Raw genomic sequence first — 14,912 nt, 5'->3', positions numbered from 1 at the left:
TTTTCATCCGTTAACTTAGGGTAAAAATCTCACCTCATGGGATTGCTGTGAGGGCTAATGAAATTAATATATGCAAAATGACTGGCATGTAGTAGGTACTCAACTTAGGACTAAGACTAAATAATAGTGATAGTGAACACAAACAGTTGTGATGTGTTATTACTCCACCACAGCTTCCCGACAACCACAGGGAAGCCTGAGAACTTCCATTCAACAGATACATTAAAGCATCTACTGTGTGCCAGTGTGAACAAGACAGATGTGCCAATCCTTGAGTCAGCGCTGTATTCAGTCACAGTGGCTCAGAGCCTCCCTAACCGTACCCTCCAGGTCTGGCCTTGGAGGGGGTGGCTCAGAAGGGATGGCCTTCTATCACCTTGGATGCTCCAGTGCCAGGTGTGTGCCTGCCCTTGTGCGGAGAGGGAAAGGTGGATCTGCCTGTGCCAGGCTCTGGGGTCCCATCCTGTGTGGCCCGGGCTTGGAAAGGCAGCGGTGTCCTTCTCTTCTTCCTGTCACGGAGTGACTGGATCTGGCTTGGAAAGAGGGCTCTGACTCACTATGACGCAGGATGCTCCGTCATGGCAGCTGATGCTCTCTGCTGGCAGCCTGACAGCTTTGGGAGTAGATGGGACAGGGAGAGGGACCCTTGAGAAGAGGACAGGGCAGCTCACAAGGGAGAGGATGCCTGGGCACCCCACTGTGCCCTGTTTAGCCTAAGCCAGGGACAGGAGGGAGGGCTAGGCAGTGGCCCCACCTGGAGTCCCTTGCTGACCCACTCAGAGATGTGGCTGGGCTGGAGATCTGGCTCTCCAGCCTCTGGTGTTCATGCTGGTCAGTTCCACACTGACTCAAGCCTCTCCTTGTACACACTGGCACTCAGAGAGGGGCAGGGGCTTGCCCAAGGTCACACAGCAAATCAGTGGGAGAGTGGGGACTAGAACCCAGGTCTCCTGCCTGTCAGCCCAGCCCAGGCACCAGCCTGAAACCAGGCCACGCAGGGGCAGTGGCTCTCCTTGCATGCTCACATTCACCTTGGAATTCTGCTGAAGCAGACGATGTCCAGACAGCTCCAAGCTGTGTGGTTGTCCTCCCCGGGGCCACACTGTCCTTTCCCAGTTTACCGCACAGCCCATCTGCCCTGTGACCTTCCACTTTCCGCCCCCAGGGCCCTCTTTGCCATGCCCGCTGCTGGGGCAAGGGGGGAGGACAGAGTGTCCATGCTGTGCCCTTCACACCTGGCAGCCCATTCTCCTGTCATGATTTTGGGGATCCAGGCAGAACCCCCACTCCTGTGGCCTTGCTCTGAGCATGCACCAGCCCTGAGTGCCCGGCCCTGGTTGGCTGCGCGCTGCAGCGTGGAGAGGAGCTGCTGCAGGGTTTGATCAGAGAAAGATTAATCAAGGCCAACCGTTACAGTGATGAATCAGACCAGGCCCTGCCCTGGCAGCCCTGGGGGGTGGGGTGGGGATGCTGCAGGAGCCACGTGCATAAATAGCGCAGGGTCAGGGTGGACAGTGCTGCATCTCCATGCCAGCCAAGTGTGTGACAGGACAGTCACTTGTGCCGAGGGCTGTGGGGATGGCTTTCAGGCGATCGTGACCCTAGAAGCGGATTTTGAAGGTCAGGTGGGCTGTTGGTGGTAGAAGGCTCTGTGTGCACAAAGGTTTGGAGGCAGGAGGCCACAGCAGACTGGCATATATGGCATCCAGGAACCAGGGGGAGAGGGTGGGGCTGGACCACTTCCCCAGGCCCCAAACATCGCAAGAAAGGCAGAGGTTAAAAAGCAGCAAGAGAAGAGCATCAGAAGCCAGTCAGATCTGGGTTTGAATCCTGTGCCAAAACCAACATGCAGTAGACTGATGCTCAGTAAGTATTTGCTGAATGAATGCAAGAAAGTGAGACTCTTCCAAGGTCCCACATCTAGAACGTGGGACTGATTCAACTTTCCATTCATCCAGCAATTGCTCACTGAGCACCTCCTGTGTGACAAGTGCAGTCTGTGCCGAGATTACAGCATGAATGAGATGGACAAGAGCCCTGCTCATTGGAGCTTACGGTTCTGATGGGGGAGGCAGGTGTTAATCCAATAATGACCCAGATACATTTACAATCACGGCCCTGGAAGCGCTCAGAAAGGAGCCCTTGAGAGTGGAGAAGAAGACTTCATCTGGTCCTAGGCATGAAGGGCACATCCAGAGAAATGACAGTGACAGAGCCCACAGCTGATGGATGGGTGGGACGTAGCTAGGCAGAGAGAGGGGAGGGCCTCCAAGGCAGAGGGGCTGGGCACAGAGGCTAGGCCACGGTCACGGTCACGGACTGGAGGTGGGAGGGAGGGACCAGGTCCCAGGAGGAGGATAGAGATGGCAGTTCCTGCAGGGCCTCGCAGTGGAATCCGGTCTTTGTCCAAAGCACATCTCTTGTTTCCTCATCTGTGAACCAAATCCTGCTCCATTCATTCTCGGTAAGATGGAGGCGCAAATGAGTTTCCAGGAGAATTCCCTGCTTTCTCTGGAGGTTTGGCCCTGCCTGGGGGTTCCAGGGACCAGGACTTGGGGCCTTTTGGTGGAGGCTGAGAAAGAAGGCCACAGGCTGACCTCAGAATGGGCCCACTTTCAGCTCCAGGCTTGGGCCCAGAGGCTGCTGACTGGAGTTGGGTGTTAGGTCATTTCTCTGCTTCACCCCCAGGCAACCAGCTGGACTAGGGAGAGAGCGAGAACGGTAAGTTCTCAGTCTGATGGGGGAGACAGAGCCCTCAGGGAGCTCCAAGTCTAACAGAGGAGACACAGCCACTGTGCCAGGCACGAGGACACTGGGGTGAGACCAGCCCGCTCCCTGGGAGCCTCCAGCCTGGTGGGTAAAGAGGTGTCCCGGGCTGGGCACGGTGGCTCATGCCTGTAATCCCAGCACTTTAGGAGGTCAAGGTGGGCGGATCACCTGAGGTCAGGAGTTCGAGACCAGCCTGGCCAACATGGCAAAATTCAATCTCCACTAAAGATACAAAAAAATTAGCCGATGTGGTGGCACACGCCTGTAATCCCAGCTACTCTGGGGGCTGAGGCAAGAGAATCACTTGAACCCAGGAGGTGGAGGTTGCAGTGAGCCAAGATCACGCAACTGCACTCCAGCCTGGATGACAGAGCGGGACTCTATCTCAAAAAAAAAAAAAAAAAGTGCCCTGAGTTCATCTCTAAGATGCCCGGCCCTGTCCTGGCCCATGGTGGCTGCTCTGTGATAGGGTCCCTTCCTCAAGGTTCAGAGGGCTGGTACCCCAATTCCTAGATCTCAGGATCTCTGCAGGTGGGGAGGAAGGCCCCCTGCTAGAACCGCTGCTTTTCCAGAGCTGTGAGTGTGAGGCAGCTGCTGGCCATCAGGGGGCAGCCTGAGACAGCATCATTCTCTGTTGCCGTCTTTTCCTTCCTCCTGCGGTCAGCTGACCCAGAAAGTACCCCGCTGGTAACTCAGCCCCAGTCATGGCTCCAGGTGGTGGATGCTACACCCTGCACAGAGGTGCCTGGCTGAGCGGGAGGGGACCAAAACCTGCCCATGCTCTGGTCCCAAAGCCCTGAGCTCTACCATTGTGTAGAGTTCTGTGTCTGCCCCAGGACAGGGCGGGTTTTTTCCTAGCACAAAGGTGTCACCTCCGCTAAGCTGTGCACTCACAGGGTGCATCTACCCAGAGGGAAGACCTTTTACAAACCTGCACAAAGTCTCTCTATAGCCTAGCCAGGCTCCTGAAGTCAGACGACATGTGGTCCTGACCCCCATTGTACAGATGCGGAGACTGAGCCCCAGGAAAGGAACCAAAGCCAGTTAGGAGCACAGCTGGGACTGGAACCCCACAGCCAGCAGGACCCCCTGCTCCAGTCTGGAGGGGTCAGGTGCTAGGTGTCACTTCTCGTGTCCTGGCCCTGCCTGGGGGTTCCCCGGGGCTGGGGCTTGGGCCCTTTCTGGGGAGCCTGAGAAAGTCACAGGCCATTCTTGGAATATGCCCACTCTCACTTCCAGGCTCTGACTGGAGTTGGATGTCAGGTCAGAGCCCTTCCCAGGCAACCAGCTGGACTAGGGGGGATAGGGAGAGACAGAAAAGTTAAGCCCTTAGTCTGATGGGAGAGACAGAGCCCTTAGGGAATTCCAAGTCTGATGCAGGAGACACAGCCATGCTGCCAGGCCCTGTCCTGAGCACTGGGAACATGGATGAATCCAGTCCCTGTGCTGGGAAATCTCCTAGCCTGGTGAGTATACAGGTGTCCCCAGCTCCTCCAGAGACATTTCATGGCCATTATGAGGGCCCGGCCCCAGTGTGGCGAGAGCCCTGCTGACCAGGTCAAGCCATTAGTGGCAGCTTGAGGGGCAGTTTCAGATGTCTGGGTTATTAACAGTACCAATAGTTGACCGGGTGAGGTGGCTCACACCTGTAATCCCAGCACTTTGGGAGACTGAGGCAGGCGAATCATCTGAGGTTGGGAGTTCAAGACCAGCCTGACCAACACGGAGAAACACCATCTCTACTAAAAATACAAAATTAGCCAGGTATGGTGGCACATGCGTGTAATCCCAGCTACTCGGGAGGCTAAATCAGGAGAATCGCTTGAACCCGGGAGGCGGCGGTTGCAGTGAGCCGAGATCGCGCCACTGCACTCCAGCCTGCACAACAAGAGCGAAACTCTGTCTCAAAAAACAACAACAACAAAGAAACAAAAGAGTACCGATAATCATCATGGCAGCTGAGGCCTTTCTGTGTGTCGGGAGCTTTCTGGAGACACCCTCCCTCCTGTCCTGTTTCACCCTCCCAGTAACCCTAGGAGGGGGAGAAGGTGGTCCAAGCCATCACCATGCTGGGCCAGCCCTTAGACTCTTGGCATTCCCCTCTATCTTGACCTTGGGGGCGATTCTGAGCCTGGTAACCCCTGGGGCCTGAGCGTCGCCCCCCATTTCTGCCTTTGGACATTTCACCCTGTCACGATCAGTCCATACCTCACACATCCTTTGAGACCCACAGAGGTCTTGCCTGTTTCACTCTCTGTTCACACCTTTATTCACCAAATATTGATTGAAGCAGCACCTACAGTGGGTTACAGCTGACAGTGGATAGCCGTCCTCGGACTCCAAGGCAGAGGGAATAGCTCAGGCCACACCCATGGTCTGGAGGTGGTCCAGCTGTCCTGGAGATAAGAGCAGGGGCCAGCAAACTATGGCCCATGGGCCAAATACGGCCAACAGTCTGTTTTTGTAAGCAAGGCCTTGTTTTATTTTATGTTATTTATTTATTTATCTGAGACGGAGTCTCACTTTGTCACCCAGGCTGGAGTGCAGTGGTATGATCTCGGCTCACTGCAACCCCTGCCTTCCTCGTTCAAGCAATTCTCCTGCCTCAGCCTCCTGAGTAACTGAGACTACGGGTGTGTGCCACCAATCCTGGCTAATTTTTGTATTTTTAGTAGAGATGGGGTTTCGCCATGTTGGCCAGGCTGGTCTTGGAACTCCTTACCTCAGGTGATCCGTCCACCTCAGCCTCCCAAAGTGCTGGGATTATAGGCATGAGCCACTGCGCCCGGCCTAAACAAAGTTTTATTGAAACATATCTACACTTATTTGTTTATCTGTTGTCTCCGGCTGCCTCCCCCTCCCCTGGTAGAGTGGTGTAGACAGAGATGGCAGGGCCCTCAAAGCTGAAAATAGGCTGGACCTGGTGGCTCATGCCTATAATCTCAGCACTTTGGGAGGTCGAAATGGGAGGATCACTTGAGCCTAGGAGTTCAAGACCAACCTGGGCAGTATAGTTAATACTTGTCTCTACAAAAAAAAATGTTTTAAATTGGCCACACATGGTGGCATGCGTCTGTAGTCCCAAATACTCTGGAGGCAGAAGTGGGAGTGTCACTAGAACCCAGAAGATTGAGGCTACAGTGAACTATAATGCTTAGAGTGTGACAGAGGAGACAACATTAACAAGTCCCTGGCCGGGCGCGGTGGCTCACGCCTGTCATCCCAGCACTTTGGGAGGCTGAGGCGGGCGGATCACAAGGTCAGGAGATCAAGACCGTCCTGGCTAACACGGTGAAACCCCGTCTCTACTAAAAATACAAAAAATTAGCCGGGGCGCGGTGGCGGGCGCCTGTGGTCCCAGCTACTCCGGAGGCAGAGGCAGGAGAATGGCGTGGGCCCGGGAGGCAGAGCTTGCAGTGAGCCGAGATCGCACCACTGCACTCCAGCCAGCCTGGGCGACAGAGCAAGACTCCGTCTCAAAAAAAAAAAAAAAACCAAGTCCCTGGAATACATAAGTTGACAAATCCGAAGTGCCAGGAGGGGTACAACAGGGGACAGGAACTGACGCTCAGGGTCACACTGCTTGACCATTTATTTTCACCTTTGATCCCCGACCAGGTCAGCCAGGGCAGGGTTGGGTAGCAGAGAGTGTGCTGGCCCCTCTGAAAGCAAAGCCTTGGAAGGGGGCCTCCTCCTGGGTCGTTGTTTATGCCAGGCAGGGTGAGGGTCCCGCCCAAATCTGCAGTAGGGGCCAGTGTTCTCATCACCACCTCACCTGGCCTCACCTGGCCTCACCTGGCCTCACCTGGCCTTGTGGCACTTCGCTGTCAGTCATCCCCTGGGAGGAAGGCAGGAGCGGGAAGTACAACGGGACAACAGAGGCTCCTTATGTTTTTGTTTTGTTTTGTTTTGTTTGAGATGGAGTCTAGCTCTGTCACTCAGGCTGGAGTGCAGTGGCGTGATCTCGGCTCACTGCAAGCTCCGCCTCCTGGGCTCACACTATTCTCCTGCTTCAGCCTCCCAAGTAGCTGGGACTACAGGCGCCCGCCACTACGCCCGGCTAATTTTTTTTTTTTTTTTTTTTTTAATTTTTAGTACAGACAGGGTTTCACCGTGTTAGCCAGGATAGTCTCAATCTCCTGACCTCGTGATCCGCCTGCCTCAGCCTCCCAAAGTCTGGGATTACAGGCGGGAGCTGCTGTGCCCAGCCGAGGCTCCTTATGTTTGATGACTTGGCCAAGGCCTTGCTCCTTGTCTCTGCAGGCAGAGATCTTGATGTCGTGGGAAAGCCCTGGATGGCATTTAGGACACCAGGGTTCTAGCCCAGGACTCATTCGGGCAAGTCTGTTCTCCTCTGTACCTCAGTGTGTTCATCTGTACCCTAGAGGGCTGGATGAATGGACCTGTAAGTTCTTTTCTGCAGCTGCCAGCAGCACGCTGGGGCTCGTCCCATCACTCTCAGGCCTTGGTTCGTCTCTGTAAAATGGGGAGATGAATACTCGGCCCTCCCACACTTCTGGGGTGGGGTCCCAGGCCAGAGAGATCACAGATGGGAAAGTGCTTTGAGCTCGGTGGGAGAAAGGAGCTCTATAAACCCAGGGGTTTATTAGATGATGCGGGATCAAGCAGGGCTGATGGCCTGGAGGCCTTGGGGCAGTGTCTGGTCTGACCAGCAGAGGGCACTCTGGGAAAGCTGGGGCTGGATCTAGGACTGGAATCCGCTTTGCTCCTCTGTGAACACAGCTAAGGCCCTACTGTGAGCCACGTCTGCTGTGCTGGGCCTGGGGACGTGACCATGAATGAATGGACCCAAGGGGGTGGGGTGGGGTCATGGAGCAACTAGGCCGAATGCAGAGTGAGATGGAGCTATGGTGGCGGCTAGGCAGGGATGGTGCCCGGGGCACCTCTGCCACCATAGCTCCCATCTCTCCTTAGTTGGGAGAGCCCAGGTCGGAGGTCTAGGCTGGAGAGCCAGAGGGGCAACCTGGAGAAGCAAGTGTGTGGGCTCTGGGGCCAGGCTGCCTGGGTTTGAATACAGCTCTGCCACCTATGGTCAGTTTCGTCCCCTCTCTGGGCCTCAGCTTCCTCACCTGCAAAGCAAAGATAAGAATAATATTCACCTCTCAGAGCTGCTGTGAGGAATGAGCAGCTAATTTTGGGTAACGCCTTTTAGAACAGAGCGTGGCCCGTGCAAACGCCTGAAATGGCATTGTTATAACCCGGTGTCAGTGGTTTGGATGTTGCCACCAGGGGCTTATGTCCACACCAGGGAAGACGGATGAGGACAAAGCTGAGGATGGAGCTGCCTGGAGAAGAAAGAGCGAGAGGCGCAGTCTGGGAGATTGGGGGAAGGAAACACGACTTTGGGGGGAGGGTACAATGAGGGGAGAGAGGGAGTTTGAAGGAGGAGAGGGTAGCCAAGCACCCAGTGCAACCCCAAAATAAGCCCTCCTGCTGAGACACCCCCTGCCAGCCCCTTCTCAGCTGTCACTGGGTGCATCACTGGGCCTCTCTGAACCTCAGTCTCCTCCTCTGTAAAATAGGAAAATAGCACCCGTGTCACTGGGCTTCAAATGTTCCCTAAGATGACATGGCCCTGGGGGGGACTCTAAATGCCCCCTCCCACATAATCTTCTGTTGGAACCCCCTTGGCCCCAGGAGGGGCTGGGGCTGGCTCTGTCTCCACAACCATCCAGGCCTTTTGTTTAGAGAACCAGTCTAAGAGGAAAACCCCAAAAACAAACACGGCCCAGCTGGTCTCCCCTGCCCAGCCCTGCCCAGCCCCTTCCTGCCTTCCCAATCCGAAAAGCGGGTGGGAAAGTGGGGGAGAAACTCACATTGTGGGAAAGTGTTTTTCCCAGCAGAGGTGTGAAGGGGACACAAGGCCAGGTCAGGGTGGTGCCAGCTGAGGGGTGAGCCCCAGGGCTCACCTGCCTGCAAGATGTTCCTTCCTAGGGGAAAAACAGTGGGCAGAAGCCCCCCAGCAAACTCACTGAATGTGCAGATTCTCCAGTCCTGCCACCCCCACTCCTCACCACCAGGTCCTGGTTCCTTGAGTTGGTAGGAACTCTGAGCTCCCTGCCGGGGTGGGGGATAAGGGACTGATGTAGGAGGTCCCCAAATGGGACTTTTTTCCCTTCTTGTAAAAAAATTCCAGCCAGGAGTGGTGGCTCATGCCTGTAATCCCAGCACTTTGAGAGGCTGAGGCGGGCAGATCACTTGAGCCTAGGAGTTCGAGACCAGCCTGGCCAACATGGTAAAACTCCATCTCTACAAAAATACAAAAATTAGCCGGGCCTGAGGGCTCACACCTATAGTCCCAGCTACTCAGGAGGCTGAGGCAGGAGAATCTCTTGAACCCAGGAGGCAGAGGTTGCAGTAAGCCGAGATCACACCACTGCACTCCAGCCTGGGCAACAGAGCAAGGCTCTGTCTCAAAAAAAAAAAAAAAAAAATTCCCCAACATCCCACTTTTTTAAAACACAGGTCTTGCTTTGTCTCCCAGTCTAGAGTGCAGTGGCGCAATCATAGCTCAATGCAGGCGTGAACTCCTGGCCCCAGCAATCCTCCTGCCTCAGCCTCCCAAGTAGCTGGGACTACAGGCGCCGCCGCCACACCTGGCTCCCTGAACTGGGCTTTAACACCTGCTGGGAAGGACAGAAGCCAGGTGGGGAAGGGTGAGAGGAAACAGGCTCCAGGACACGTTTTATGAGGAAGTGGGAACTTCCACAGACTTAGAGGCCAAAGAGGAGGCAACAGTGGAAATTAAAAAGCCGGACGTGTGGGAGAGAAGGGGCTGGGTGGGAGACACAGAGGGTGGGCGAAACAATTAGAAATAAACAATCATGGCCACGCACGGTGGCTCATGCCTGTAATCCCAGCACTTTGGGAGGCCGAGGAGGGTGATCACCTGAGGTCAGGTGTTCGAGACCAGCCTGGCCAATGGGGCGAAACCACATCTCTACTAAGAATACAATAATTAGGCTGCACACGGTGGCTCACGTCTATAATCCCAGCCCTCTAGGAGACTAAGGCAGGTGCATCACCTGAGGTCGGGAGTTTGAGACCAGCCTGACAAACATGGAGAAACCTTGTCTCTACTAAAAATACAACATTAGCTGGGCATGGTGGTACATGCCTATAGTCTCAGCTACTCAGGAAGCTGAGGCAGGAGAATCGCTTGAACCCAGGAGGCAAAGGTGGTGAGCCGAGATCGCGCCATGCCACTCCAGCCTGGGCAACAAGAGCGAAACTCCATCTGAAAAAAAAAAAAATACAAAAATTAGCCAGGCGTGGTGTCGGGCGCCTGTAGTCCCAGCTACTCAGGAGGCTGAGGCAGGAGAATGGCGTGAACCCGGGAGGCGGAGCTTGCAGTGAGCTGAGATCGCCACCACTGCGCTCCAGCCTGGGCGACAGAGCAAGACTCCGTCTCCAAAAAAAAATTAAAAAAAACCAAATAAACATTCATATGATTCTGTACCTCTTGGGTGAGGCTCTTCATGTACATTGTCCCTTTTCGTCCTCACAACCAGCTGAGGAAGTGGGATTATTTAAAGGATGGTTGTGCAGATAAGTAAACAGAGGCTCTGAGAGGCAAGTGCTAGGATTCCAAATTCCATCACCTGAGAGGGCATCCAGAGCGCAGCTCTCCATATCTCAAGATGGAGATAGGAGGGGAGGAGGACAGCGTGGGTCAGCTGGGCTGGAGCAGGTCCCTCTGTGGACCCCGGGGTTCAGGGTTGGATTTCTGCTGATACTTCTCAGGGCTAGGCAGCGGCAAGGTCAAGCTTTCTGATCCTGGAGGGCTGGGGGTGGTGGGCTTCAAGCGTGTTTGCCAGGCCTCAGACTGAGGAGTGGAGAGATGTGGCTCTAGGGACAGTAGTCACTTCCTCTTTCCTTTAAGGGAGCCTCCCAGGACCTGCCAAGGAAGGACTGCTCCTCCCCATCTCCCTGGTTCTCACTAGAAACCTCAGTGGTGCTCTGAGGAAGTCCCACGTTGGGGACCCACTTTTCTGGGGACACACCATAGCACTGTCAGGTGGAGGGTCTGGGCTGTGCCTTTTTTTGTTTGTTTGTTTGTTTCTGAGACGGAGTCTTGCTCTGTCGCCCAGGCTGGAGTGCAGTGGCGCAATCTCGGCTCACTGTAAACTCTGCCTCCCAGGTTCAAGCAATTCTGCCTCAACCTCCCAAGTAGCTGGGACTACAGGAGTGCACTACCATGCCTGGCTAATATTTATATTTTTAGTAGAGATGGGGTTTCACCATGTTGGTCAGGCTGATCTCGAACTCCTGACCTCAGGTGATCCACCAGCCTCGGCCTGCCAAAGTGCTGGGATTACAGGCATGAGCCATCAAGCCCAGTCACTTTTTTTTTTTTTCTTTAAATAGAGACAGGGTCTCACTATATTGCCCAGGCTTGGTCATAAACTACTGGACTCCAGCCATTCTCCCACCTCAGAGAATGTGCTGGAATTACAGGTGTGAGCCACCATGCCTGCTTGCTTTTTTTTTTTTTTTTTTGGCTTGGCTTCAGCTCACCGCAGCCTTAACCTCCCAGGCTCAAGCTCACCTCCTACCTCAGCCTCCTGAGTAGTAATGCCACCAGGCCCGGCTAATTTTTTTAATTTTTTGTAGAGGTGGAGCTCGCTATGTTGCCCAGGCTGGTCTTGAACTCCTGAGCTTAAGCAGTCCTCCCACCTTAACTTCCCAAAGTACTGGGATTACAAACCTAGGCAATTGTGCCTGGCGCCTTGTTCTTTTTTTTTTTTTTTTTTCCTTTAGCAACAAGAATCTGTTTTATTTTTTCCAATTACAAACACAGAAGTTTGCATGTTCTGCAAATATTGCTTCAAAGCAACATCTCTATTTAGGGTGCCTTCTGTTCGAATAGCACGTGGACATAGAAATGTATCCACAGTGCAATGTTGGCTCACCCAGGACCCACACTGCATACACTTACTACTTAAAGAAACAAAATGTGAGGCCAGGCACAGTGGCTCACGCCTGTAATCCCAGCACTTTGGGAGGCAGAGGTGGGTGGGTCAGGAGTTCAAGACCTGCCTGGCCAACATGGTAAAACTCCATCTCTACTAAAAATACAAAATTAGCCAGGCATGGTGGTGCATGCTTATAAGTAATCCCAGCTACTCAGGAGGCTGAGGCAGGAGAATCGCTTGAAACCGGGAGGTGGAAGTTGTAGTGAGCGAAGATCACGCCACTGCACTCCAACCTGGACAAAAAGAGTAAAGCTCCATCTCAAAAAGAAAGGAAGGAAGGAAGGAAGGAAGGAAGGAAGGAAGGAAGGAAGGAAGGAAGGAAGGAAGGAAGGAAGGAAAGAAAGAAAGAAAATAGGCCAGGTACAGTGGCTCACGCCTGTAATCCCAGCATGTTGGGAGACCGAGGTAGGTGTATCACCTGAGGCCAGGAGTTCGAGACCAGCCTAACCAACATAGTGAAACCCTGTCTCTATGAAAAATACAAAAACAAAAACCAAAAAAAACTAGCCAGGCTTGGTGTTCGGTGCCTGTAATCCCAGCTACTCAGGATGCTGAGGCAGGAGAATCGCTTGAACTTTGGGAGGTGGAGGCTGCAGTGAGCCAAGATCGTGCCGTTGTACTCCAGCCTGAACAACAAGAATGAGACTCCATCTCAAAAGAGAAAAAAAAGAAAGAAACAAAATGATCAGTCAAACCAGAATTGTTTTTGTCAAGGTAGTTTTTTATAGGTGGATAGTTTTCTTGAAAGACAAAACAGGTTGTGCACATATTTCTAAATGGTAACAATAATATTTGCAAATAACAGTTTTCTCGTGCTCCAACTTGGGATTAATTCAACTTGACCCAGGACTTGGGAATGGAGCCCATCAACATGGCTTTACACTGGGGAGGCACACTGAGATCGTGAGAACTTGGGGAGTCCTCCCTGCTCCCTGCTCGTTGATACGTCCTGGGGCAGTATCACTGTGGGGAAGGTAGCCCTCTCCCTCCTTCCCACCATTGAGAGGCCCTGGGTCCCAGGCTTTAGGTGGAAGAGGAGTAAGAGGTTGTTTGGGCTGAGGGCGGAAGCAGGAGGGCAGGGAGGCAGGAACAGAACTCTGTAGGGCCACTGACTCAGCCTCTGAACCTTCCTAGTCCCTCTCCCTCTTCCCTGTGCCTCCCCACATCAGCCTCTCTCCCCACAGCTCCCAAATCTTCTCCTTCCCACCAGCCAGCTGGGGCAGGCAGACCAGGACCACCTTGGTCCACGTGCCCTCTGATCTAATTTGTACTTTCTAACACTTCCTCCTATTTCTCTGCGCCAGCCCAGGCTGGGCACCTCCTGGGAGGAAGAAGGGGATGGTAGGGCAGGGATGGGGACAGGGAAAGCAGATTCCCAAACAGGAGTACAGGAAGAAGCTCTGAGATGTTGGACAGAAAAGGGAGATTCGGCTGTGGCCAAGTGAGTTAACCTCACTCTGTCCTGGCCCCCGCCCCCCTCCGCAGGCTGGTGGTGAGGACGTGGGGATGCTGGGCCTGGCGTGGGCTTGGTGCTCAGGGAAAGGTGGCTGTCACTACTGGACAGTGGCCTCCCATGACCTCGCCTCACCTCCTCACTTCTCAGGAGGGAAACCAAGGCTCAGAGAGGGCGTGGGCTGGTCCTGGGACACACAGCGCTCACAGACGGCTGGGCTGGCGCCTCCCCGGGGTGGGTCCCTTGGGGCGGGCTCCATTGTACTCTCCCCAGCAGGAAACCGCTGTGCTCAGCAGCCTGGGCAGTAGGAGAAGAGGAACGAGTTTGGCTACGTGACCGGCAGGCCCTGGAGGCTGAGCCAGGCCCAGCCAGGAAAACAACCTGCTGGAGGCCGCCTGGGCAGGGCCAGGAGGGTGGGCACCAGGGTGGAGACCTCGCTGCCTGGAGAGGGGGAAGTGGGCCAAGCTGCAGGCTTCCCCTGGGACAGAGTTGGGAGGAGTCCTCAGGGGCCTGTGCCCCAAACCTGCCTGTGAAGGGTAGCTGGGCCTGTTGCTTCCTTGATATGCATGGCCCCGGGGAGCAGCAGGCGGGCAGGCGGGCAGCGGGGCCAATGGGTACACACAGCACTGAGGGTGATTTGCGCAGAATACCACCCACTCTTCACCTCTGATTTATGGGGATTTGGGAAGCCAACAGGGCAGGAGAGTTCAGCCTTATCCATGGGCCACTTGGCTCCCAGGGGCCCAGTGCCCACAGGGGCAAGACCCAGGGGAAAGGGGCAGGGCCTCTGCTGAGCTTCCCCACCATGGGACTTGGACTTGAGGCCCCTTTTAGGGCCTCAGTTTCCCCAGCGACTCATGCAGCCGTTGTCTCCCTCACCTCCACACACAGGGCTGACTCAGCGCCTAGACACTGGCTGTCAGGAGAAGGCCCCGCAGGCCCACGTGGTTCACCGCTTGGCCAATTTCCGCAGGGCAGGCACTGAATGCCAGAGCCACTAGTCGGGACTTCATCAGGAGGCAAAGCGGAGCTGTTGAAAGATTCAGCACTGGGGCAGAAGGTGATCAGATGAGGGTGTGGGAAGGGGCCAGGCTGGAGGCTAGAGGGAGGTGGGTAGAGCCCAGGTGAAAGGAGGAGGCCACAGCTTGGGCCTCAGTGAGATGATAGAAGAGGGGTGAGGGAATAAGGTTTAATGGATGCCTATGAATGATGAGGAGGAAAGAAAAATAAAGAAATTGAAGGCCGGACACAGTGGCTCACACCTGTCATCCCAGCACTTTAGGAGGCCAAGGCACAAGACTCACTTGAACCAAAGAGGTGGAGGTTGCGGTGAGCCAAGATCACACCACTGCACTCCAGCCTGGGTGATAAAGCAAGATTCTATCTCAAAAAAAAAAAGAAAAAAAAGGAAGGGAAAGGGAAGGGGGGAAAGGGGAGGGGGAGGAGACGGGGCGGTGGTTCCCAGCACGTTGGGAAGCCGAGGCACAAGAATCGCTTGAACCCAGGAGGCAGAGGTTGCAGTGAGCCAAGATCACCCGATGCACTCCAGGCTGGGTGACAAAGCAAGACCCTGTCAGGGAAGGGAAGGGAAGGGAAGGAAGAGAAGGAAGGGAAGGGAAGGGGAGGGGAGGGGAGGGGAGGGGAGGGAAGGGAGAAGAGAGAAGAGAAGAAGAAGGAGGAGAAGGAGGAGGAGG

This window comes from Chlorocebus sabaeus, chromosome 20 (genome assembly GCF_047675955.1).
Source record: "Chlorocebus sabaeus isolate Y175 chromosome 20, mChlSab1.0.hap1, whole genome shotgun sequence".
Lineage (NCBI taxonomy): Eukaryota > Metazoa > Chordata > Mammalia > Primates > Cercopithecidae > Chlorocebus > Chlorocebus sabaeus.
This window is presented reverse-complemented; position numbering follows the sequence as displayed.